The sequence below is a fragment of the Mobula hypostoma genome, chromosome 13 (genome assembly GCF_963921235.1).
Source record: "Mobula hypostoma chromosome 13, sMobHyp1.1, whole genome shotgun sequence".
Classification (NCBI taxonomy): Eukaryota; Metazoa; Chordata; class Chondrichthyes; order Myliobatiformes; family Myliobatidae; genus Mobula; species Mobula hypostoma.
The window spans coordinates 78,239,997-78,264,184 of record NC_086109.1 but is presented as its reverse complement, the minus strand read 5'-3'; positions in this window follow the sequence as shown (position 1 = coordinate 78,264,184).

The window sequence follows — 24,188 nt, the reverse complement described above, 5'->3', positions numbered from 1 at the left end:
AAAAACAAATCTACTGTCATCAGCTTGATTGTTTAGGTACACAATAACGTCCCCGTTCAACATTGCAGCAGTTTTCATTTCACACTTATTAGTAAATACAGTAATTGTATTACCAATCTATGAAAAGTATCACAGATCTAGTTAGAAACTCATTACAGCAGGAACAGTTTACAATTCTATATGACTGTATTTTTGCTTACTTTTCATCCAACAGGCTTCTGTAGGTCTGGGAAAGAGGCCAGGCAGTGTCGTTCAGATTTGTACATTCATTTAAAATATATTCACAGAATAGACTTATGCTGTCAGCTGCTTCTTTATTTTATCACCTATAAAGTGCACCTTATTAGAATAACAACCTGAATTTATATTGCCCTGTTAATGCCATTACAGGTCCTGAATTGCTTCATAGGGACTCTTTGAAACAATAGTTGGCACTAAGGTAAAGGAAGAATGGTAGTCAGGGTCACAGTCAGAGAGTGTCTTAAAGGAGAGGAGTGAGATTGAACATGAAACGTGGAACGGGGCCTTCGGCCCATGATGTTGTGCCAACCTTCATGATGCTGCAAGACCAGTCTAACACCTCCCTCACACAAGACCAGTCTAACACTTCCCTCACGCAGCAAGAGAAAATCTGCAGATTCTGGAAATCCGAGCAACACACACACACACAAAATGCTGGAGGTCTCAGCAGGCCAGGCAGCATCTATGGAAAAAAGCACGGTCGACGTTTCGGCCCGAAATCCTTTGGCACACACATAGCCCTCCATTTTTTCTTTCATCCACATGCCTACTTAAGATGATCATGTGGATCCCTCCCTATGAAGAGGGAAGCATTGGATTGTTCTTGGAGTAAGTTTAAAGTCATCACTGTTGTGTATTTAATGTTTCATTAATATTTGAGTAATCTTGTATATATATTGTTTGATTAAGCATTCTTGTTCATTTAAATAATTAATTACAGGTTGTATGAAAAAATACGTGGATTGCATATGCCATCACGCTGCCATGTGATATGTGCAAACCTCGCTTAAAGTAAAGACAAAGTTACACGCTCGTTCCTGGGCTCCCTGTCTTTCTTTGAATTAGTTTACCGTAATGCTTTAAAGTTACGAAACGTAACATTGGCGATGAGGTATTTTTAAAATGAACCCAACATGGCTACCAACCTGTTGAAGCGTAACGAGACATTCAAACTGAAAAAAAACACAGTGAGGACGTCAAGTAAAATACCCAGTCCTGCATATGCAGTGAGATGGTCCAGTTTAAAGAAAGCAGCCCAGCACACATTCTTCAGAATATTGAAAAAAAGAGTAGGAAAACAGAAGAATTCAGAGTTCTTAAAGAGTGAATACTGGATGATAATAATCATTAAAAAAAAATCAGAAATGGCTGGCTACATCGGAAAGATTGACGAGTTTGATTACACAATGGGTAATTGGCTCATGTATACTGAGCTGTTGGAACAGTATTTTGAAGCAAATGAAATAGCCAATGAGAAGCGAGTGCCAGTTTGGCTGAGTTCATTAGGTTTAAAGGCATACAGTTTGCTGCTCCAAACAAACCATCAGAAATGAACTTTGCTGTTATTGTAAAGGTAATGCAGGAACATCTCGAACCAAAGCCACTGTTGAGTGCAGAACGCTTTAGGTTTCACAAGTGGAATCAAAAAGAACGGGAGTCTATTTCAACGTACGCGGCTGAATTGAAGAAGGTGTCTGAGCATTATCAGTTCAGTAATGGGCTTAATGTTGCACTCAGAGATCATTTAGTTTGTGGAATCTTGAAAGAATGCCTTCAAAACTAGCTTTTAACTGGAGCACAATTCACTTTTTAAAAGCAGCTGAAATCGCTTTATCAATGGAAATTGCAGCCAGAGACATAATTGAGTTGCAGTCAGGAATGAAAGTGAGTGCGAACAAAATTGCAACGTCAAAGCAGAAACCAGCTTGGCTGAACAAATTGTGTTACTGTTGTAACAGGGGCTCACATATGCCAGGCCAATGCAGGTTTAAAGGCGAGACTTGCAGAAAATGCAACAAAGTAGGACACATACAAAGAAATAGATGGACTGCACAGGGAAGAGACAAAGATAAGAAGTCAATTTGTGGTTTCAAAAGAGCACTAATCTGAATGCTGTTGATGAAAATCAGACAATAATGAGAGTGATGCAGATTTATGTAGCCTTAAGAATTACTGTGTGAAAACTAACAATAGATAAACAATAGGATTTACGCCAGAAGTGAACGGTAAGTTGTTTAAATGGAATTAGAAACTGGTTCAGCTGTTTTAGTGATTCCACAAAATGAGTTTGTATGGCATTTCAAAGATACCAAACTGAAGCTTACAGATATCCAGTGAAAGAGCTATACTGGAGAATGGATAACTCCTGTGGGAATGACATTCATGACAGTGAAATACAACAGCCAACAAGCCACATTGAGCTTGAATGTGGGAAAACAGAAGGACCAGCCTTGTGGGGGCATGATTGGCTGAGACAACTATAAGTTGACTGGAGATCCATCCACCATTTGCATGCCACATCCCCTGTAATGAAGCCATATGAAAGGAAATTAAGAAAAGGATGGGATAAGGCCACATCTGTCTCCATGCCAAACACCATGAACCACAGCCTCATGCCTGTTATCCTTGTCTGGTGTAGGGGACAGTCAACATGGGAGGTGTGTAGCCTCCGTTGTAATGAGAACTAGGCCTCAGGCTTCAGGCTTGCCTGCTACTGCAGGCCAGGTGAGCGACACGGAAGCATTTACAGTGTGGCATCCGAGCTTGGTTGAGGCTTGGGCTCTCCCATCAGTGCTGCCCTATCGTGTTCAAGCGGTGGAATGACAAGCTGGATTATGTGCGTCTGCACAATGCCGGGGGACGATGTTGTCATTCAGGGTCTTGGACTATACATATATGTGGTTCTTTTGAGTGAATACGTTTCTTAGCTTGCTATTTTGAATTATGTTACTCACTATTTTTGAATGTTTGCTCGCTATTTTGAATGTTCTACACCCTGGCCCCGGAGGAGCACTGTCTTGTTCAGCTATATATCTGTATGGCTTGAATGATGATTAAACTTGATTTGTTTATGGGTGATATGTGAAAAAAATACATTCATGCCATGTGTCTTCACGCTACCACGTGATACGTGCACCCTTTGCTTAAAGCAAAGACAAAGTTACACCTGTATTCCTGGACACCCAGTCTTTCCTTGAATTAGTATAATGTTATGAAGTTAACAAAACTTAACAGTCACAACATGGGCCAAAGTGTCTGAACTGCGCTGTAGTGTCCTGAATTCAATGGTTATTGTTCTATGTCCTACAGTATGTGTCTAGCTAAGAGTACATCTAAGGTAAATCTCCCTAATCTGTCTCTTTCACCATCCCTGACAGCGTGTTCTATGTACCCACCACTTTCTGTGTAAAATGCCTCCCTCTGACCTCTTCCCTATACTTTCCTCAAATCACCTTAAAATTATGCCCTCTCAAATCAGCCATTTCTGATCTGGGAAAAACTGTTGACAGTTCACTCTATCTATGCCTCTTTTCACCTTATACGCCTCTGTCAAGTCTCCTGTCATCTTCCTTCGCTCCAAAGAGAAAAGCCCTAGCTCACTTAATCTTTCCTCATCGGACATGCTCTCCAATCCAGGCAGCATCTGCATGCTCTCTAAGTTTCCACATCCTTCCTATAATGAGGTGACCAGAACTGAACACAATACTCCCAGATGGTTTGCATGCTTCCCGCAGGCGCCAGCAGTGTGCGCAGAAGCTTCTGCATCATAATGATGGTCACTGTGACGCCCAGTGCAGAGAACACACACAAAGTGTGCCACACTGGAAATCATTTGTTCAACAAAAAAGCAGTACAGAACTCCATAATGTACCCATGGTGATTTGTAGCTCCTTTGCAAGCATTTGGTTTAAGATAAAATTATCTTTTCCATTGGTTTAAAGAGTTAATATTCTTATTGGAGAAAGAAAGTTCACAATTTTAGTCAAATAGTTTTTTGAGTATGTGTTATTATTCAACTTTTAGATGGTCTCCATAGCTGAGGTGCCCACATGATACATGGCCTCAACTTTCCTTTTCCTGCTGGGTTAACATATGTTGCGAATGTGAAGTAAAACAAGCTCAGGATTACTGGCCACATTTCAGAAGGAGTAGCGCACTTTGTGATTTTATGATAAAGTGCCACAGCACCGTAACCCGTCAGGCTACGTGTACTCTCAAGTAATACTATTTGTCACGTCCACCTTGTTCACGCATAGCCAGAAGTAGTATGGTAGGGGACAAATGGTGACATGGCTAAAGATTACGAACGTAAAATCTGTTGCCTCACTAGTAGCATCTTCCTGGTAGGTGTATGCGCAACTTCCAGTCTATTGAAGCTGGTAGATTGTGAGCTGGCTGTTCAATCACCTGGAATAGAATCTGGGAGGCCAGCACTGTGTCTTGAGCTACAGTGGGAACCATTGCCTTGTTTTTTTTAAAGAATCCTTTCATCTATTTCTGTCTCAGTTTGAGGTCAAAGTTGAAAACAAACTCAGCTGGTGGAGGGGATTGCTTACTGGGGCAAAGACAACAACAGCTTCTTCCCCACTGCCACCAGCTCCTTGAACCAACCTGAGAAAACATTATGATCTATCTCAGACAATATTTCCCTGAACTCGCACTGATGTTATTTTGTTTATTGTGTTAAGTAAGTTGATATAGTTTATGTTTATCTAACATTTTTTATTCTTACTTTATTTTTATATAATTCTTTATTATATAAAGAGAGGAGGACATTCCCTCCCTCCTTTATTCTTTATAATTGTTAAATGTTGTTTTTGTTGCCTGTTGTGTCAACAAACCACAGCAAATTGCTAATACATGTAAATGTCTATGTCGAATAAAGATAATCCATGATTCTTCGTGCTTGAATTGTTTGTAATGCTGCTACAAAAAGCTGATTTTCATGGTGTTTATGCCTCGGAAATGTATGTCCGTGACAATAAACTTGAACCTGGACTTGCCCTTCTGGTTTCTTCTGATCTCTATATTGATGGAGAGGCTGTGACGGGGGAGCAGATGTGGACCAGTTCTCCTGGAGTAGTCTGATAGATTGGTGTCCGTGGACCAGGCTGAATTTTGCTTAGGAAATTTTGCTATATTATTCTTCAAAATCCAGTGGATCATAAACTGAAACTTTTATAATCTGGAGTGATCTCTTTCAGCCAGCTCATGAGTCCATCGATCCAGCACATCATTCTCCACAAGTTCTGCCATCTTCAACAGGATCCTACCAAAAAACACATATATTTACCTACACAACCCCCACCAACACTCCACTTCCTGCAGGGATTACTCCTTCCGTGATCTCCTTATGCATTTGTCACATCCCCACTGATCTCCCTGTCCATTCATCATTCCCCACTGAACTCCCTGGCACCTACACCTATCCCTGCAAGCAGAAGAGTTACACCTGCCCATTCTCCTCCTCCCTCAACACCGTTCAGGGCTCCAAACAGTCCTGCCAGGTGAGGCAACACTTCACCTGGTTTGGGGTCACCTACTGTATCCGACGCAGCCAATTCTACATCAGTGAGACCCCATGTAGACTGGTGGACGGCTTTGTCGAGCACCTCCACTCCATCTGCAACAAACAGGGTCTCCCGGTGGCCAACCATTTTCATTCCAATCCCCACTCTGATTCCAACGTGTCAGTTTGTGGCCTCTTCTACTGACAAAACTACACCGCTTTCAAAATGGAGGAGCAATTCCTCACATTCTGTCTGCGTAGCATCTAAACTGATGGCACGAACATCGATTTCTCTAACTTCCGGTCATTTCTCTTCACTCCCCTTCTCTAGTCTTCCATTCACCATTCTGACTCCAATCTTACCTCTTCTTCCTAAACTGTCCCTGGTACCCCTCCTCCTTCCCTTTGTCCGATGGTCCACTACCCTCTCAGGTCAGATTCCTTTTTCAGCCCTTTACCTTTTCCACCTATCACCTCCCAGCTTCTCATTTCATTGTCCACTCCTCTACCTAACTACCTACCTCCCCCTCACCTGATTTCACCTATCACCTTCCAGCTTGTACTCTTCTACCTCTCCACAGCCTCTCATTTTGCATCTTGCCCCTTTCATTTCTAGTCCTGATGAAGGGTCTCAGCCCAAAATGTCAACTCTTTATTCCTTTCCATATATGATGCCAGACCTGCTGAGTTCCTCCCGCATTTTGTGTGTATTATGCTGGATTTCTAGCAGCTGCAAAATTTCTTGTGTTTATGATCTTTTAAGAATTTTATTCTAAAATCTTTCCTTTGCTTTAATTGCTTTGTGTCTTTAGTTTACAGTTTTTAGGTCATCTTAACTGAGAGTTTTTTCTTCCGTTCGGTGAGACAATCAGAATTGCCAGGGTTTGTGTTCATGTCCTGAGCATGTTAGATGTCACCTTGGTACAATGATAAAGCACTCACCTCTGATTCAAAGGCTTATGTATTCATCTCCACTTGAGCACATGAGCTAGGCTGACATTATGTAGTTCAGGCAGATTAAACCAAGGTTCAGCTGCCATCTCAGATAGATATAATAGATCCCATAACACTGTGTGGAGCATTAGAGCTCTCCAAGTTTTCTGTCTAACATTTATCACTCAACCAATATCGCAAAAACATTTTACCTGATTTGCCATAAAGGTTGGCATGTGAGTCTCACTTCTGTATAAATTTTTTACCCCGATGCTATTGCATAAAAGATTGCCTTTGGCTTTTAGTGTTATATTGGTTGCCTGCAGTAGTATTACAGATCGTTGTTCTACTGTAGATGCCTGCAAAAAAAAATCTCAGAGTATATATACTGACATATATGCACTTTGATAATAAATTTACTTTGGATTTTGAGAAAGGTGCAGATCTGACAATCAAATGAAATGTCTTCTCTTACGCCTTAAATCTAACCAAAAAGAATAATTTATTTATTGTACTGAGCATGGGAGAGGTATCTAACTTAAGTCTAAAAGGTAATAAGCCCGTGAAATAAATTTCAGGATTTCAAAGGCTAAACTCTTTCTGGATTACACTTGGCTTTCTATCAGTTACTGACGTTTAAGTTATTTTTATGTTAGCCTCAGCAGATAACAATTGCATTTCACATTCTAAATTATTTTTTCACTGGTAATATTTCATGAGAAGCTCAGGAGTGATTTCAGATGAGAATTTATGAAAGAATAAGTTCTTTTAAGGTGACACAAAGCAATTCAAGAATTCCTTAATACAGGAATGCTTGATTTTTCACTTTTACTCCATTGAATCTTCATGCTATCAGTCCTCAATTTATAAAACTTTTTATTTTGCCATGAGAAAATATGCATCAATCTCTGCCCATAATGCACTTGCACCTCCTCCCACACTATTTTGTCTTTGTCGAAATTGTAAAGGTCACAAAGTTCTGCTAGATATTGTGCTTTGTTGGTATTTATTTTGTGTAGCTTTCAAAACAGCCTGGTAATTCTGAAATTCCTCCAAGAACTTACAGCAAGCTCTAAACAACAACGTTAAGTTGGATAAAATTAATAGTTTTAAAGAAAGGTAAATGTCTGGCGGATATCTTCTGTTTGTTAAATAGTGCAATATTATTGGTGTATTGCAGCAAATAATCCTTACCAATGTTGAAAAATAAAATTGACTGCACAAAATGTTACCCTAGAAGGACATGATATGTTACAAAGGGTAGAGAGGTGATAATGAAAGAATGGAAACAGTGTTAAGTGTAATAAGATCAGAAACAAGTGCATGTGTCACAAAGCCTGGTGGTGTCTAGGAGAGAGAGAGATCATTCTGGCAAGCCTAGACAGAACCCAAATTGTTAATATATCTTTTGAAATCACTGAAATGTTCAAGACTAGCCATGTTTGCTTGAACGTTTCAAGAAATGTGTAGGCCTATATAATATTCATCTTGAGTAGACGGCAGAGCGTTCAGGTAACACAAAAGCAGAAATCTGAAATGAATTACTGAGGATGAAATGAGAAAACGGCTTCGAGGCATCTATCTTTGTGGAGGCAATGCCAAGAGCGACTATCAGCTAAAGCCATTCTTGAATTGCTCTGAAAGAACCAAAGGCTCCAAAGGGATATTCAGCCTTTGTGTGATGTGACAATCACATAAGTAAAGTCTGGGGGGTTGGTGATGCTCTTTCAAAATGTCATTTCTATCCTCCTTCATCAAAAGATACTGTGTGAGAAATAACATCGACAACAAAACTTAGTTCATCATGCCCTGGACATCCTGCTAACACCGATAGACGTTGTGATAGTGATCTTGAATTTTTTCCCTAAATCCACCTCATTGTTACAACACGAGGACTAGTGTGCTATCCCTACATTCAAGGCTCAATACCGGCAGATGGAGCAAGTCATTTTGGGGGTCAAACAGCAATGGCAAACCCACCATTCTAGTAATTTGGAAGAGTTAAATACCCGGATAGGCAAAGTCTACACCAGATCCTCAAGAGAATGATGTAAACCACACTACAGTGAACAGTACATGGAGTACAATTAGAGTGTCTGCTCAGTACCTGTGGGTTTATGACCTCAAAAAACACAGAGAAAGCCAAGAATGGTGATGTAGACAGGGTGGTGCAGAAGTGTTCCCTGGATATGCACGCTGAATAACCTACAAACAAGAAGCAGAGCTGGAGCATCAGAGATCCCAAACCACTGACATATCACAACCACCACCATAACAGCTCCCAAAGACTTTTGGAGATATTCCTACATCACGTGAAAGTGACAGCCTTCTGCCTTCTGCAATAACTGCACTTCAGTGCATTAAAACATATCATTAAATGTGCGACATAATAAAATAACACAGTGCTTTGGCACAAGGGGTTTTATTAGATGAAAAGGAGGAAATGTGGCCAAATTTCTATTGATACATTCATTAAGTCTTGTTTATCAGCCACCCAGTAAGTCATGAGAAAAACCCTTGTCCTCAGTACCACAGAGTCCATCAAGCTCAGACTCACAGTGTTGTAACATGAACAAAGTCACCAGAGAAACACTGAAGCTAGTGGGTATAGAAGTGTTTTGTTCGACGAAATGAGACATTCTTGGAGGAAAAGGCCTCCTGACCCAATATTACATGACATTTTTTATGCTAAAGATCAAAGGTAACAGCAGGACAATTCTATAGTTACAAAGTATCTACAATGCTTCCTTTGAATTGCATGTAGTTTTCACACACCTCCTTCATCGCACCCACACTACAGGCACCCAAAATGAATGTTAATCAATATTGTCTGGTTTGCAATCAGCTCCAGTCTACAGCTCCAGGAAAACCATTGTTCAGGTCTGCATTTTAAATTCAATCTACAATCCACGTTCAGGTCTGAAGAGTGGCTGCTGGTGAACATAGTACTTGTTATGTATCCTAACTCCAGAATACGTCCTAACAACAGTACCGCCATCATCTAAACACCAAACTGAGCTCTGCTGCTCACCTCCCCCAACACCACCACAAAGTGTAAAGCCTCCAACTTCACTTACAAACGCACTAACTAGGAGCGCGAATAGTCTAGTCAGTCCTTGATAAGATCATATCTGAAAGGAGTGCATTCTCAGCATCACACACCCAATCACTCACTGTAACCTTTTCACTCCCTTACAAGAATCCTCCATTCCCTTAATAAATAAGCTTCAACCTGTCTTCAAGGAAGAGAATTTTGAAGACTCACAATGTTCTGAGAGAAATCTTAATGCCAACCTCTATTCTTAGGTGATCCCTTATTTTTAACCAGTGGTTCTTTGTTCAAGATAATCTCACACAAGGATTGTGAGCTGTTTTTTTTCCCGCCCTCCAGTGGGTAGAACTGTATCTTGGCTCAAGAAGAATTCAACCCTGAACTAAATATTAAAATACATTGGATTCCAGTTCACTGGGACACATCGGGACCAGTACATTTAGGCCCAATTAACTGGCTACTCCAATTTGCTGAAGTTTCATGGAAATTGTTAAAAATATATAAAAGACAAACTACTGTTTAACTGAGTAACAAATTATGTGTTTAAATGAAATACAGAACACTACTAATGCCACTATGGTAACTCTGTATTAGATCCTAATAACGATCGACGGAGGAGTTCATCTGTGCACGCTGCAGTGTACGGGATGTCCAGGGAGGGGTAGCACTTCTGGTGAAGAGGCTTCTCATGTTCATTCTTGGGCAGCTCATTCACATTTGGTCCCCACAGGACACTTCAGGCTGATTTATACTTCTGCGTCAAATGTACGCCATAGGTACGGCGTAGCCGCGAACCCTACGCTGTATCTACGCTGAACCCTATGCCGTAGTGTAACGCACACCTCTCCCAAAATGTAACTACGCCTTGCGGCGACACAGACCAAACAACTGTGATTGGTCCGCTTGGTAGCATCGCATTTCCTCCTATGCTGTAATAGCTTCCCATTGGGTGATGAAGGGCAGGGAAGGAACTCTGGCTGCAATGCTTTCCATAAAGCTTTACAGACCTCTGAAATTATGGAGGACCCTGTGCTTGACGCCAGTTTGTAGCTAGCTGCTACAGCCTGCTGACTTCCACCTGAAGCTAAAACTTGAATGGTGATTGCCAGTCTCTGAGTATACTGTGCGTACACCGATGCGAAATAAATGGTTGGAGACGATGAACCAAATCGTCAAATCTACCTGCCAACATCCGAAAATATTTGAAATGCATTTCCTTGTCCATGTCTCTCAGTGGTCGGACAAGCACAGAAAATTCACCCTCCTTCAGTTTTGGTCGCCATTGTTTGAAGTTTGAGTTTCTTCATGTTGAGTTTCAACATGAGAAAACTCAACACAGTGGCATAGAAACCCCACCGCCAACTAGCATTTTGGCGATGAATTGCAGAGCGACGCAGACACACCAACACACAAGTATAAATGCTCACAATGGCATAGCCCACTTGCGTAGGCTACGGCGTAAGCTAGAACGCACAAGTATAAGTCAGCCTTTAGCTCTCACCTGTGGCTCCTGGTAAAAGTTTGTATGTGACAGTGGCCACACCCCAGTATACCTCTTCTATGGGCAGATGAGGGCAGCTGGCATCTGGTGAAATAGCCACATGCCTCTCTTCGCATGTGAAGTCGGCTCTGGCAGGCTAGATGGCTGAGCTCAACAGTGAAATCCAAAGGAAAGGAAGATGGTTCCTGCAAGGTTTCATAGGGAGCAAAGGGCATGATAAGGCACAGAAGAAGTCATGGTTAATCACAGCAACCAAGGAAGACCCAAGTTTGTGATGACTGCTCGTACCACTGGATCTGGATTTCTGAGGTCGAGGGAGTGGAACTGTCTCAGTGCAATGGCTTTCCACTTTAAAAACTCTCCTACACAGTTTTCACTATTATCATTGGATAAGACAGACAACCAATACACTGCTGTGTTCTTTGAGCGTAAATGAACAAGATTTGCACAGACATCTAGTGTAAATAATGCCTTCATACAAGGCTATTGACGATTGCAACCTCCAAACCTTCATTTTCATAGTAACATTCAAGATGATTGTTGATACCTTCAAACTCTTTGTAGGTCCTAACTTGTTGAAATAGTGAAATCATTTCACTTTCGGCATCATAGCTATCCCTCGAGGTCGAGGATGTTGATCTTCGTTCTGAGAAGTGGCCCACAGAGCGAAGATGCCTGTGTGTGTATTTGTTTAACGTGTTCTTGATGTTGCACTCCAAGAAGCACACGATACTTCACAAATCAACCAACTGATTCCAATGGCATGGAAACCACGACGATTGGAGCTGATGAATTTGTTGCGGCCTTCATCTGCCTTCACAGCCGTTGAGCTCAAAGTAACTTTGTCTGCCTGTTCCACCGTTGAGGTCTTGGTTGGATTGTTCTTTGTCAGGGACCTCGACCTTACCGCCATGGGTGACCCTACCAGGAGCATAGCTCCAGACGACATCGCTCTCGGGATCACAGGACCACACAAGCTTCTCCACCATGACAAGGTGACAATCCATGGAGAAGATTTCACTTTACCTCCTGGCCATTTCTAGCGTCTCCAAGCCTGAATGTTTGAAACTTCAAAACAATTCTGAACTGTCTTACTGCTTATCTCTTGCCAACTCTCAGTGACAAAAATCACTGCTTTCTGAGCACAAACACACACAAGTGACTCTATTTAAAAACTTTTTGCTATAAGAATGCTGTAGTGTCTAACAGCCACGTAAGTTTACATGACTAATGCTAGTTAAAAATGGCAAGTCTTGTGTCCCAACTAAGTGGCATAGAGTCCCAAGTAAATAAAGGGAATCCCAGCTATTTTCTCTATTAGATTTTTCTTTAAGAGTTGTCCCAAATAAGTGTCTGACCCGATTAACAAATGAATCAATTGATTGGAATCCACTGTATATGATTTATGCAAGTATGGTTTATTCTCCCTGTGAAGAGCTCTCTAGATTCTGTATGCTTCACTCGGTGAGTGCCCCTGAAGGGAACATCATGCATGTTTTTATTATTTTAATTTACAATTTAATTAACAATGATTTTTTTTTCCAGGTACTTTTACTGCATTTATGTACATTTAATCACAGAAGTTATTTTGTCTGAAATTTGAATGCACTTTTTGCCATTAAACTAATGAGAAAAGCTTTAATTTATAAATTTCCATATAACTTCCAAGAAAGCAATCCTTTTGTAAATCCAGGAGCGGCTGCATAATTTTATTTTACTTGCCAGTATGAAATAACAAAGTTTGTTATAATTTGTTGAGCAACAAGTACTTGCCTAAACCATATATTTTAACATGTAGTTCTAGATGGAATTCCTGTTGAGCCAATATACAATTCCACTCGTGGTGGGTGTAAAAGCCATCTCACGATCCAATTAGACCTCAAATGAAAATACATTTCGTGTTCTATAGTTTGACACTAATTCTACTAGCAGCTTTTCCCACCCACTAGACTTTGACAGAACTGCCATTGTAATTTTGCTTTGAGTGCCTATCAGATGTAGAAGGAAATAAAAGGGAGTATAACAGAGAAAAAAATACTTTAAAGAAGTGAAATAATAGAAAAAATGATGTTATGTTTACTCAGAGAAGAGAAAAGGAGGGCTCATGCTTCAGCCTAATGGTTTTTCATCAGAATTTTTGTGAAATGAGAAATAAAAAAGTTTTATTATTCAGAGGTAGAGGGGAGGACACAAAGGAAGATGTGTAAAAGATGGAGGACAGGAATGATTAAATGACTGAAGAGGACCCTTCCCTCACAGCTGTTCTGTATTGTATTGGTGCAGCTTCCTGCTCACACGCTGAACCGACCAAGAGCTGTGGACCCTATCTCTGGATATGTGGGACACTCCTTGGTTCAATCCTGACTGGGTCTTCTCCCTTACTTTATCTTCCAGTACTTGGACACTGTCTATACTTCTCGCTGCCTCAGTAAAGCAGCCAGCATAAACAAAGATCCCACCCACTCTGGAAATTCCCTCTTCTCCCCTTTCCCACTGGCTAGAAAGTAGAGAAGCCTACAAGCACACACCATCAGGCTGAAGGACACTGCTATCAGACAACTGAGTAGACTTCTTGTACGATAAGATGATCACACAATCTACCCTTTACGATCTTGCACTTTATTCTTACCTGCTCTGCACTTTCTCTGTCGCTTTTTCACTTTATTCTACATTGTTATTTTTTTAACTTTGTTCTACCTCAATGCATGATCTTAGGTGTATGAACATTATGCAAGACACGTTTTTCACTGTCTTGGTATATGTGGCAATAATGCACCAATTCCAGTTCCAATACCAATACCAATGATTGCTCTTGCACTGTAATAATAAGTCATTTAATCTCTCCTGTGTTTTAGTTCACCATGGACCCTCTTTGACCTCTCCCTAATTCTCCCACTCTCTGTCTTATCTTTGACTTTCCCATTTCTGATAAATGTCATTGCCCTAAAATATTAACTGTGTTTCTCCCTCCATAGATACTGCCTGCTCTGCAGAATACCTCCAGCATTTTGTATATTTTTGAATTTTTAGATTATCAGCATCTACGTGTAACATGCTGTAAGGTTTCACGGCGAATGTCATGGTTTCTCTGTGGCAGCAATGTTTGGGTTATGACTAGAGATAATGGGAGTTGGAATGCTGGGGCTATCCAGTGAGGGAAATGTTGTTCTTTCTTGTGAGTCAGGAAGAGAGATTTTCGTGGCCTTTTGCTGGGGAGAGATGAGGAGAGAAGACGCGAATGGAGAGAGTTGGTAGACGGAGTGGACTTGGAGCGAGGGTCCAAAGGTCAGCGAGGATCGGAGGAGGAGGTGGATGGTGGACAGCCGGCTTATCAGTGAGCTCCAACATTGCGCAATAGACCTTCATGTGAATGAGCCCTTTTTCTTTTTTTTTGATCTCTTTACTAACCATATAGTCAAAGTAAGAATTATAAAGCTCAACCGTTTAATCGCATATTGTGCACTGTTTGTTATTTCACGGTACTGATTTGTAACAGGGGACACATCGTGCAGCATCCACCCAAACGAGATTTCTTAAATTTGGCCGGGCTGGGGGCTATTAAGCTATTAGCTGAAGCAAGAGTTGCATACGTAATCTGCATTTAAAAAGATAGACTTGTGATGGTAAGATTCAGATCAAAAACAGCTGTCTCTGTTGCTTAACTATTTTCATACTTCAGTGACAAGAATGGGAGAAAGTGAGTTTGCTGCCAATAAGCGCAAACATGAGGAAATCTGCAGATGATGGAATTTCAAACAACACACATAAAAGTTGCTGGTGAATGCAGCAGGCCAGGCAGCATCTCTAGGAAGAGGTACAGTCGACGTTTTGGGCTGAGACCCTTCGTCAGGACTAACTGAAAGAAGAGCTAGTAAGAGATTTGAAAGTGGGAGGGGGAGGGGGAGATCCAAAATGATAGGAGAAGACAGGAGGGGGAGGGATGGAGCCAAGAGCTGGACAGGTGATTGGCAAAAGGGATATGAGAGGATCATGGGACAGGAGGCCCAGGGAGAAAGAAAAGGGGGAGGGGGGAAGCCCAGAGGATGAGCAAGGGATACAGCGAGAGGGACAGAGGGAGAAAAAGGGGAGAGGGAAATGAAGAATGTATGTATATAAATAAATAAATAACAGATGGGGTACAAGGGGGAGGTGGGGCATTAGCGGAAGTTAGAGAAGTCAATGTTCATGCCATCAGGTTGGAGGCTACCCAGATGGAATATAAGGTGTTGTTCCTCCAACCTGAGTGTGGCTTCATCTTTACAGTAGAGGAGGCCATGGATAGACATATCAGAATGGGAATGGGACGTGGAATTAAAATGTGTAGCCACTTGGAGATCTTGCTTTCTCTGGTGGACAGAGCGTAGGTGTTCAGCAAAACAATCTCCCAGTCTGCGTCGGGTCTCGCCAATATATAGAAGGCCGCATCGGGAGCACCAGACACAGTATATCACCCCAGCCGACTCACAGGTGAAGTGTCACCTCACCTGGAAGGACAGTCTGGGGCCCTGAATGGTGGTGAGGGAGGAAGCGTAAGGGCATGTGTAGCACTTGTTCCGCTTACAAGGATAAGTGCCAGGAGGGAGATCGGTGGGGAGGAATGGGGGGGACAAATGGACAAGGGAGTCGCGTAGGGAGCGATCCCTGCGGAAAGCAAAGAGAGGGGGAGGGGAAGATGGGCTTAGTGGTGGCATCCAGTTGGAGGTGGCGGAAGTTACGGAAAATAATACGTTGGACCCGGAGGCTGGTGGGGTGGAAGGTGAGGACAAGCGGAACCCTATTCCCAGTGGGGTGGCGGGAGGATGGAGTGATAGCAAATGTGCGTGAAATGGGGGAGATGCGTTTGAGAGCAGAGTTGATGGTGGAGGAAGGGAAGCCCTTTTCTTTAAAAAAGGAGGACATTTCCTTCGTCCTGGAATGAAAAGCCTCCATCTTGAGAGCAGATGTGGTGGAGATGGAGGAATTGCGAGAAGGGGATGACATTTTTGCAAGAGACAGGGTGAGAAGAGGAATAGTCCAGATAGCTGTGAGAGTCAGTAGGCTTATAGTAGACATCAGTAGATAAGCTGTCTCCAGAGCTAGGGACAGAAAGATCAAGAAAGGGGAGGAAGGTGTTGGAAATGGCCCAGGTAAACTTGGGGGCAGGGTAAAAGTTGGAGGTGAAGTTAATGAAGTCAACGAGCTCAGCATGCGTGCAGGAAGCAGCGCCAATGCAGTCGTCAATGTAGCGAAGGAAAAGTGGGGGACAAATACCAGAATAGGTTTGGAACATGGATTGTTCCACAAAGCCAACGAAAAGGCAGGCATAGCTGGGACCCATACGGGCGGCCATGGCTACACCTTTAGTTTGGAGGAAGTGGGAGGAGCCAAAGAAGAAATTATTGAGAGTAAGGACTAATTCCGCCAGACAGAGCAGAGTGGTGGTAGAGGGGAACTGGTTAGGTCTGGAATCCAAAAAGAAGCGGAGAGCATTGAGACCTTCCTGATAGGGGATGGAAGTATATAGGGACTGGACACCCATGGTGAAAATAAAGCGGTGGGGGCCAGGGAACTTAAAATCATCGAAAAGTTTCAGAGCGTGAGAAGTGTCAGAAACATAGGTAGGAAGGGATTGAACAAGGGGTGATAAAACAGTGTCGAGGTATGCAGAAATGAGTTTGGTGGGGCAGGAGCAAGCTGAGACAATAGGTCGGCCAGGACAGGCAGGTTTGTGGATCTTGGGTAGGAGGTAGAAACGGGAAGTGCGGGGTGTGGTAACTATAAGGTTGGTAGCAGTGGATGGGAGATCCCCTGAGCGGATAAAGTCATTGATAGTGTGGGAGACAATGGCCTGGTGCTCCTTAGTGGGGTCACGATCGAGGGGTAAATAAGAGGAGGTATCCGCAAGTTGTCGCTGTGCCTCGGCAAGGTAGAAGTCAGTACGCCAGACTACAACAGCACCGCCCTTATCGGCGGGTTTTGTGGTAAGGTTAGGATTAGTGCAGAGAGAGTGGAGAGCAGAACGTTCGGAAGGAGTGAGGTTGGAATGGGAGCAAGGTGCAGTGAAGTCGAGACAGTTGATGTCCCGTCGGCAGTTAGCAATAAAGAGATCCAGAGCAGGCAGAAGACCAGAGTGGGGTGCCCATGAAGAGGAGGAGGGTTGAAGACAGGAGAAGGGGTCATCAGTGTGGGTGGGAGAGTCCTCGATAAAGAAGTAGGCTCAAAGATGGAGCCAGTGGAAGAAGAGTTCCGCGTCATGTCGAACGAGGAACTCGCTGAGGTGTGGGCGAAGGGGGACAAAGGTAAGGCGCTTACTGAGGACAAAGCGCTCTGCCTCAGACAGTTGAAGGTTGGAGGGTATGGTAAAGACCCGGCACGGATGAGAAGCATCTCCCCCATTTCATGCACATCTGCACTCACTCCATCCTCCCGCCACCCCACTAGGAATAGGGTTCCCCTTCTCCTCACCTACCACCCATCAGTCTCCGGGTCCAAAATATAATTCTCTGTAACTTCCACTACCTCCAATGGGATCCCACCACTAAACCCATCTTTCCCTTCCCCCATCTCTCTGCTTTCCGCAGGGATCGCTCCCTACGCGACTCCCTTGTCCATTCGTCCCCCCCATCCCTCCCCACCGATCTCCCTCCTGGCACTTATCCTTGTAAGCGGAACAAGTGCTACACATGCCCTTACACTTCCTCCCTCACTACCATTCAGGGCCCCAGACAGTCCTCCCAGGTGAGGCGACACTTCACCTGTGAGTCGGCTGGGGTGATATTCTGTGTCCGGTGCTCCCGATGCAGCCTTCTATATATTGGCGAGACCCAACGCAGACTGGGAGATTTTTTCGCTGAACATCTACGCTCTGTCTGCCAGAGAAAGCAAGATCTCCAAGTGGCTACACATTTTAATTCCACGTCCCATTCCCATTCTGATATGTCTATCCATGGCCTCCTCTACTGTAAAGATGAAGCCACACTCAGGTTGGAGGAACAACACGTTATATTCTGTCTGGGTAGCCTCCAACCTGATGGCGTGAACATCGACTTCTCTAACTTCCGCTAATGCCCCACCTTCCCCTCGTACCCCATCCATTATTTATATACATACATTCTTCTTTTCTCTCTCTCCTTTTTCTCTCTCTGTCCCTCTCACTATACCCCTTGCACATCCTCTGGGCTTCCCCCCTCCCCTTTATCTTTCTCCCTAGGCCTCCTGTCCCATGAACCTCTGATATCCCTTTTGCCAATCAACTGTCCAGCTCTTGGCTCCATCCCTCCCCCTCCTGTCTTCTCCTATCATTTTGGATCTCCCCCTCCCCCTCCCACTTTCAAATCTCTTACTAGCTCTTCTTTCAGTTAGTCCTGACGAAGGGTCTCAGCCCGAAACGTCGACTGTACCTCTTCCTAGAGATGCTGCCTGGCCTGTTGAATTCCTCCAGCATTTTGTGTGTATTACAGTGAATATTTTGTTTGCATGTCATCCTTACAAATCATTTCAAAACATAAGTACATCAAAGGAGAAGCAAAAAATACAACGAGAATTTAGATTCAGAAGAGTAATACAATTATATAAGATGTGATGAATAGAACTGTTGAAAGCAGCTCGCAAAGACTCGCCACACTCCTGCATCTTTTTGAAGGTGCCACACTGATGCTTTCTCATCGAAACCACACCCAGTGCCTTTTGAATTTCACGAAACCATATAAGAAGGATTATAACTGGGAAGATAAAGGAGGTCTTTTTAAGATCCTTTCATTTTAATCTCAGTGTTGCACACCAAGAACACAAAATGGTGAATCAAGGCACTGGTGATCAGGACAGCTTGCTAGGACAGTTAATTAGTCGGGCAAATTTAAAAGTGAATTTCTATACTAATTAAAGTGTCTAAAATTAATGACATCTGAGACAAAAAGACAAGCAACTGGATTGTACAGGTAACAGCACAAGCAACAAGGATTACACACAACGACTTGAAAACTGAGAAAAAAAGGGAAACATAACTCATGACAAAAGTACTTGCTTCAGGATAATTTTACCTCCTGCCAGCTGTTGTAGGACACTTACACACCGTAGAAGTCTGTACTTTATTGGTCACTCCCTATAATTCCCCTGCCATAAAAACACAAAAAAACTCTCAGATGTTTAAACCTCACTTTCTTTATGTACAAAAACAACTCCTGCCTTTTCAATGACCTGCAATTTGTAAATCACTGACAACAAAGAACTTTACCAGCCACTGCAGGGAAAGTCGATTAATTGTTTTACTCGCGGCTGGGAATGAAAGGTGTTTGGATAGTCAGGGATTTAAGGACTGACAGGAAAGTGGTCTTGAAAGTGAAAAGTCTATTGTTGAAGGCAAGTATGTTGAGCAGAATGCCTTGTCTAATCCTTCAACAGGCTTTTTTAAAATTTCACATGGTGTGTCGTAGGATATTTATTGACAACCCGCATTGCTCTTGGGGCATTAAAATGTTTCTTGCATTGGTGAGCCTGGAAATACAGGGTAGTAATAGATGTCAGTTTTCCTCCCTGAAGCAATCAGATGGTTTGAATTTTTTTTCAGTTTTGAATTGACTTTATTATTTACATCCTTCATATACATGAGGAGTAAATACCTTTACATTACATCTCCATCTAAATGTGCAAAGTACAATTTATAGTAATTTATAATAAATAGTATGTACAACAGGATAGTCAATATAACATAGAAATACAGTTGTGTCAACATGAATTAATCAGTCTGATGGCCTGGTGGAAGAAGCTGTCCCGGAGCCTGTTGGTCCTGGCTTTTATGCTGTGACACCTTTTCCTGGATGGTAGCAGCTGGAACAGTTTGTGGTTGGGGTGACTCGGGTCCCTAATGATCCTTCGGGCCCTTTTTACACACCTGTCTTTGTAAGTGTCCTGAATAACAGGAAGCGCTGGGCTGTCCGCACCACTCTCTGCAGAGTCCCGCGATTAAGGGAAGTACCGTTCTAAAAACACAGCATTAGTTTGGTTAGCTGGTGGCAAGGAAGGCAAATGCAATGTTAGCATTCATTTTGAGAGGACTAGAATATGAAAGCAAGGATGTAATGCTGAGGGTTTGTAGGCCCTTGGCCAGACCACACTTGGGCTATTGTGAGCAGTATTAAAAAAATTTCTTGAGACAGAGTATGGAAGAGACTCTTCCAGCCCTTTCAGCTACACCACCCAGCAACCCCCAACAACCCTGATTTAATCCTAACCTAATCACGGGACAACTTACAATGACCATTTCACCTACCTGGTACCTCTTTGGACTGTGGGAAGAAAATGCAGGACCTGGAGAAAACCCACATAGTCCATAATGATTGCTCCCAATGACGTGCATCTCAAATAGCCTTTGACAACCAAGTTTGGCTCCTTACCTTCACGTGTGGCTTAGCTACTAACCCTGGCAGAATCTTTCTACTAACAGAAAAAGGGGCAAGGCTGGTTACTGGAGCCTTCAAACCAGACACTTCGGGCAGATGGGGCTCATCAGCCGTGGTTGGCAGCTCATCTAGGAGAAAGAAAACTCTGATCTCAAACCTCCGCTGCCTTGTGGCTATACCCACTCACGGGGAAGGCTTTGGAAATAAGCTCCAAAGAAAAGTCTGGAGCTGGAGTCCCTAAGGCGGTCCGACATTGAAATCAACACTTACTGACAACCCCTGCGACACTGCTGGTGCCAAATTGTCTCAGCCTCTGCTGTTCATTTGGGTTCATCAGCTGTGCGGAGAGGGGGAGCTTTCTCCCCATATCATACTGCACTGGCTTGTGTATCACACAGAGCAGCTAGGACACAACATCCATGATTGATTCTGACCAACGGAGGGCTTCACGGTAGAGTGGATTTGGAGAGGATGTTTCCAATAGTGGGAAACAGAGAGCACTGCCTAAAGACATCCCTTTAACACAGAGATGATATCTCTGATGTATGATAAAAATGATATCATATCTGTTAAATAGGGGGCCATGGATAATTCTGATTTGATGAAGATGGGCGTGAAAGCACGGAGAAACATCCGGAAATATTTCTGAAATGCTCGTTTGCTGCTGTTGTTACTGCGCGGTCAGGAATCTTTCGGAGGGTAGGCCTCAAAATCCCCGGCTTTGCCTGCCGTTGGCAACCGAGAAGGAGGTGGACTCGTTCGGATAGAGATGGCGCTCAGTACTCGGTGTCGGACAGCTGATCAGAGCTCGAGATTTTCGGATGACTCAGTCGGACCGTGGTCGGGTATGCCAGGGAGAGTTTTTCTTCCTTCTCTCCGTCTGCGTCAGATGTGGGACATTTGAGTGACTTTGAACTTTTACTGTGCTCATAGACTTCATCAAGTTATGGTATTGTTGCACTGTTGTAACTATATGTTATAATTATGTGGTTTTGTTAGTTTTTTTTCAGTCTTGGTCTGTCCTGTGTTTTGTGATATCACACCGGAGGAAATATTGTATCATTTCTTAACGCATGCATTACTAAATGACAATAAAAGAGGACTGTGTGTCTTCATAATCTAAATCTAAAGATGAGCAGGAATTTCTTTAGCCAAATGGTGATGGCTGTCTGGAATTCATTGCCATAGATGACTGTGCAGGCCACTTCATTTGGTATATTTAAAGCAGAGGTTGTTAGGTATTTAATTTTTAAGGGTGTCAACAATTATGGGGAGAAATCAGGATAAGAGTTTTGAGAAGGAAAGTAAATCTTTGCTTTGACTTTGATAAATCAGCCATGATCGAACGACAGAGCAGATTCACTGGGACGAATGGCTTAAGTCTGCTTCCATGTCTTATGGTGTTGTGGTCTAATTTCACTACTTTGCTGCTATTCCCCCTTAAAAGACATATCTGTTGTTATGGGCAATTACATCAGTTTGAGAAAGTGGCCAACTGTACCTACTGTACAGGACGTTGTCAGGTTTACCTTTTCTGGCAAAGAATTAATTTGTTGTTGAGGTAAACGTATAAACATTTCCAGTGGGTAGTATGATTTCACAATATTTTTGAGAAAGGATCTCTTCATGGAGTGATGTAAAGCACCATAGATGGTTTCTAGAGTGACAAAAGCATTTGTGATTAGCTGAAGACTAAAATCTTTCTGGAATGAGGCTTCCATTTTTCAGTGATGAGATCTTCAAGTGCAGACTTGGTTTTCCTTTCTCTGGTTTCGTGAAATAGTTCTGCTGCAAAGTGAATTTGCTGCCAACTTGTGTCAATAGGAGACGAACGGGAGAGGCCAGACAACCAGGTGAGCACATACTGAGTAGACATGGACACCACGATGAGGTGAGTAACACTTCTTCCAGCTCTCGTTTTAATATTTGTCAATAATACGACTGCCAAACAGAGGTCAGGAGCTGATGGCAAATTTCAATAGATATCTTCGTCATTGAAAGTTAAGAGCAGCAAAAAATCCCAATATGGTGAACTAACCTTTCTGTTGCATTAATATCTTTACACACCAGTCGATGTTGCTTGGGATCAAATAGTTTTACATTAAGGCCTTAGAACTGGCTGGTAAAGTTAGCATCACCCTCCTTAACTTCTGACGCTTCTCTATGCAAGTCATCAGGAGTATTATGTTTTCCTTGAGTAGGGGTTGCTTCCCTATCTGTTTTTTTTCTTTTTCAAATCTTTTTATTATTACTATTATCCAAAATTAACACGAGTACATCAAAGTAAGCAACACTTACAATGTCTCAAGAAAAAAAAACATTTTAAAGATTGAAAAACTTTTGGTGATAATAAAAAAAAACCCTACTAAGCAAGAAAAAGTGGGGAGGAAAAAGCCTCATTAGGTGTTCAACCCCAGAGCCACGCGTCATACAAAAAGCTTCTAAAGATAAACATCAAACCGCTAGCAAGAAAAACAATGTACCAAAAATTTACAATTAGATCATGGAGAAAATCTATCAATTAACTCAAATGATAATAATGAGCAAATGAACCCCATCTTTTCTCAAAATCAAATATAGGTTCAAAGGTTCGACTTCTAATTTTCTCCAAACTAAGACATAGCATCACTTGAGAGAATGATTGTGACAAAGTGGGAGCTGATGTGTCCTTCCACTTCAACAAAATGGCCTTCCTAGCTATCGAGAACCATTGTTAACGATTAACTAATTCAGACTTGCGCGAGTGCTTTAAAATATTTTTACACATTTTCATGTGATATTTAGATTTAGTTTCAGCTCTGAAATGATTTTCATACTTTCAACGGTTGGGGAACGTGAGAAACATTCAGAAGTGTTTAGTGTGTGACAACTCTGATAGATCCAGGTCAAGGTCATGAGTGGATTCATCTGTCATTTGAAGAACTAGAATCTGGAACAGGGCACCACAGGAACTGGTCCTTTGGCCAACCATGCCTGTGCTGACAGTGATGCTAATCTAATGAATCCCATCTGCCTGCACATTCTCTCTATTCCCTGTCAGTTCACGTGTCTGTCCAAATGCCCCTTAAGTGTTGCTCTTATATCTGCTCTTTATTTCTCCCCTAGCAGCATTTTCCAGGCACCTCCCATTCACTGCTTCAAAAAAAGCTTTTAAGTCTCTTTTAAACTTAAGTCTTCTCGGCTTCAATCTGTGCCCTTTAGTGTTTCCATGCTGGGAAAAAAGACTTTGACCATCTACCCTGCCTTTGCCTCCCACAGTTATATACAATTCGGTTGGGTTGTCCTTCGGCCTGTGACATTCCAGAGAAAACAATCCAAGTTGTCCATTCTCTCCTTATAGATAAGGCACTGCAATCCAGTCAGCATCCTGGTGAATTCTTTCTAAAGCCTTTCTATCATTTCCCTAACATGGAGGCCAGAAATATATTTCAACTGTGGCCTAATCAGTTTGTTACAGCAGCATCATGACTTCCCGTTTCACCCCCCGCCCCCATCTACTTGCAGGGCACTATGGACACTCATCTCCACATTTCTCTGTAATCAAGGGCACCTGAGGTCCTGCTGTATACTGTATACTTTCCTCTTACATTTACAATATAGAACATAGAATAGTACAGCACAGTATGTTGTGCCGACCCTCAAACCCTGCCTCCCATATAAGCCCCCACCTTAGATTCCTCCATATACCTGTCTAGTAGTCTCTTAAACTTCACTAGTGTATCTGCCTCCACCACTGACTCAGGCAGTGCATTCCACGCACCAACCACTCTCTGAGTAAAAAACCTTCCTCTAATA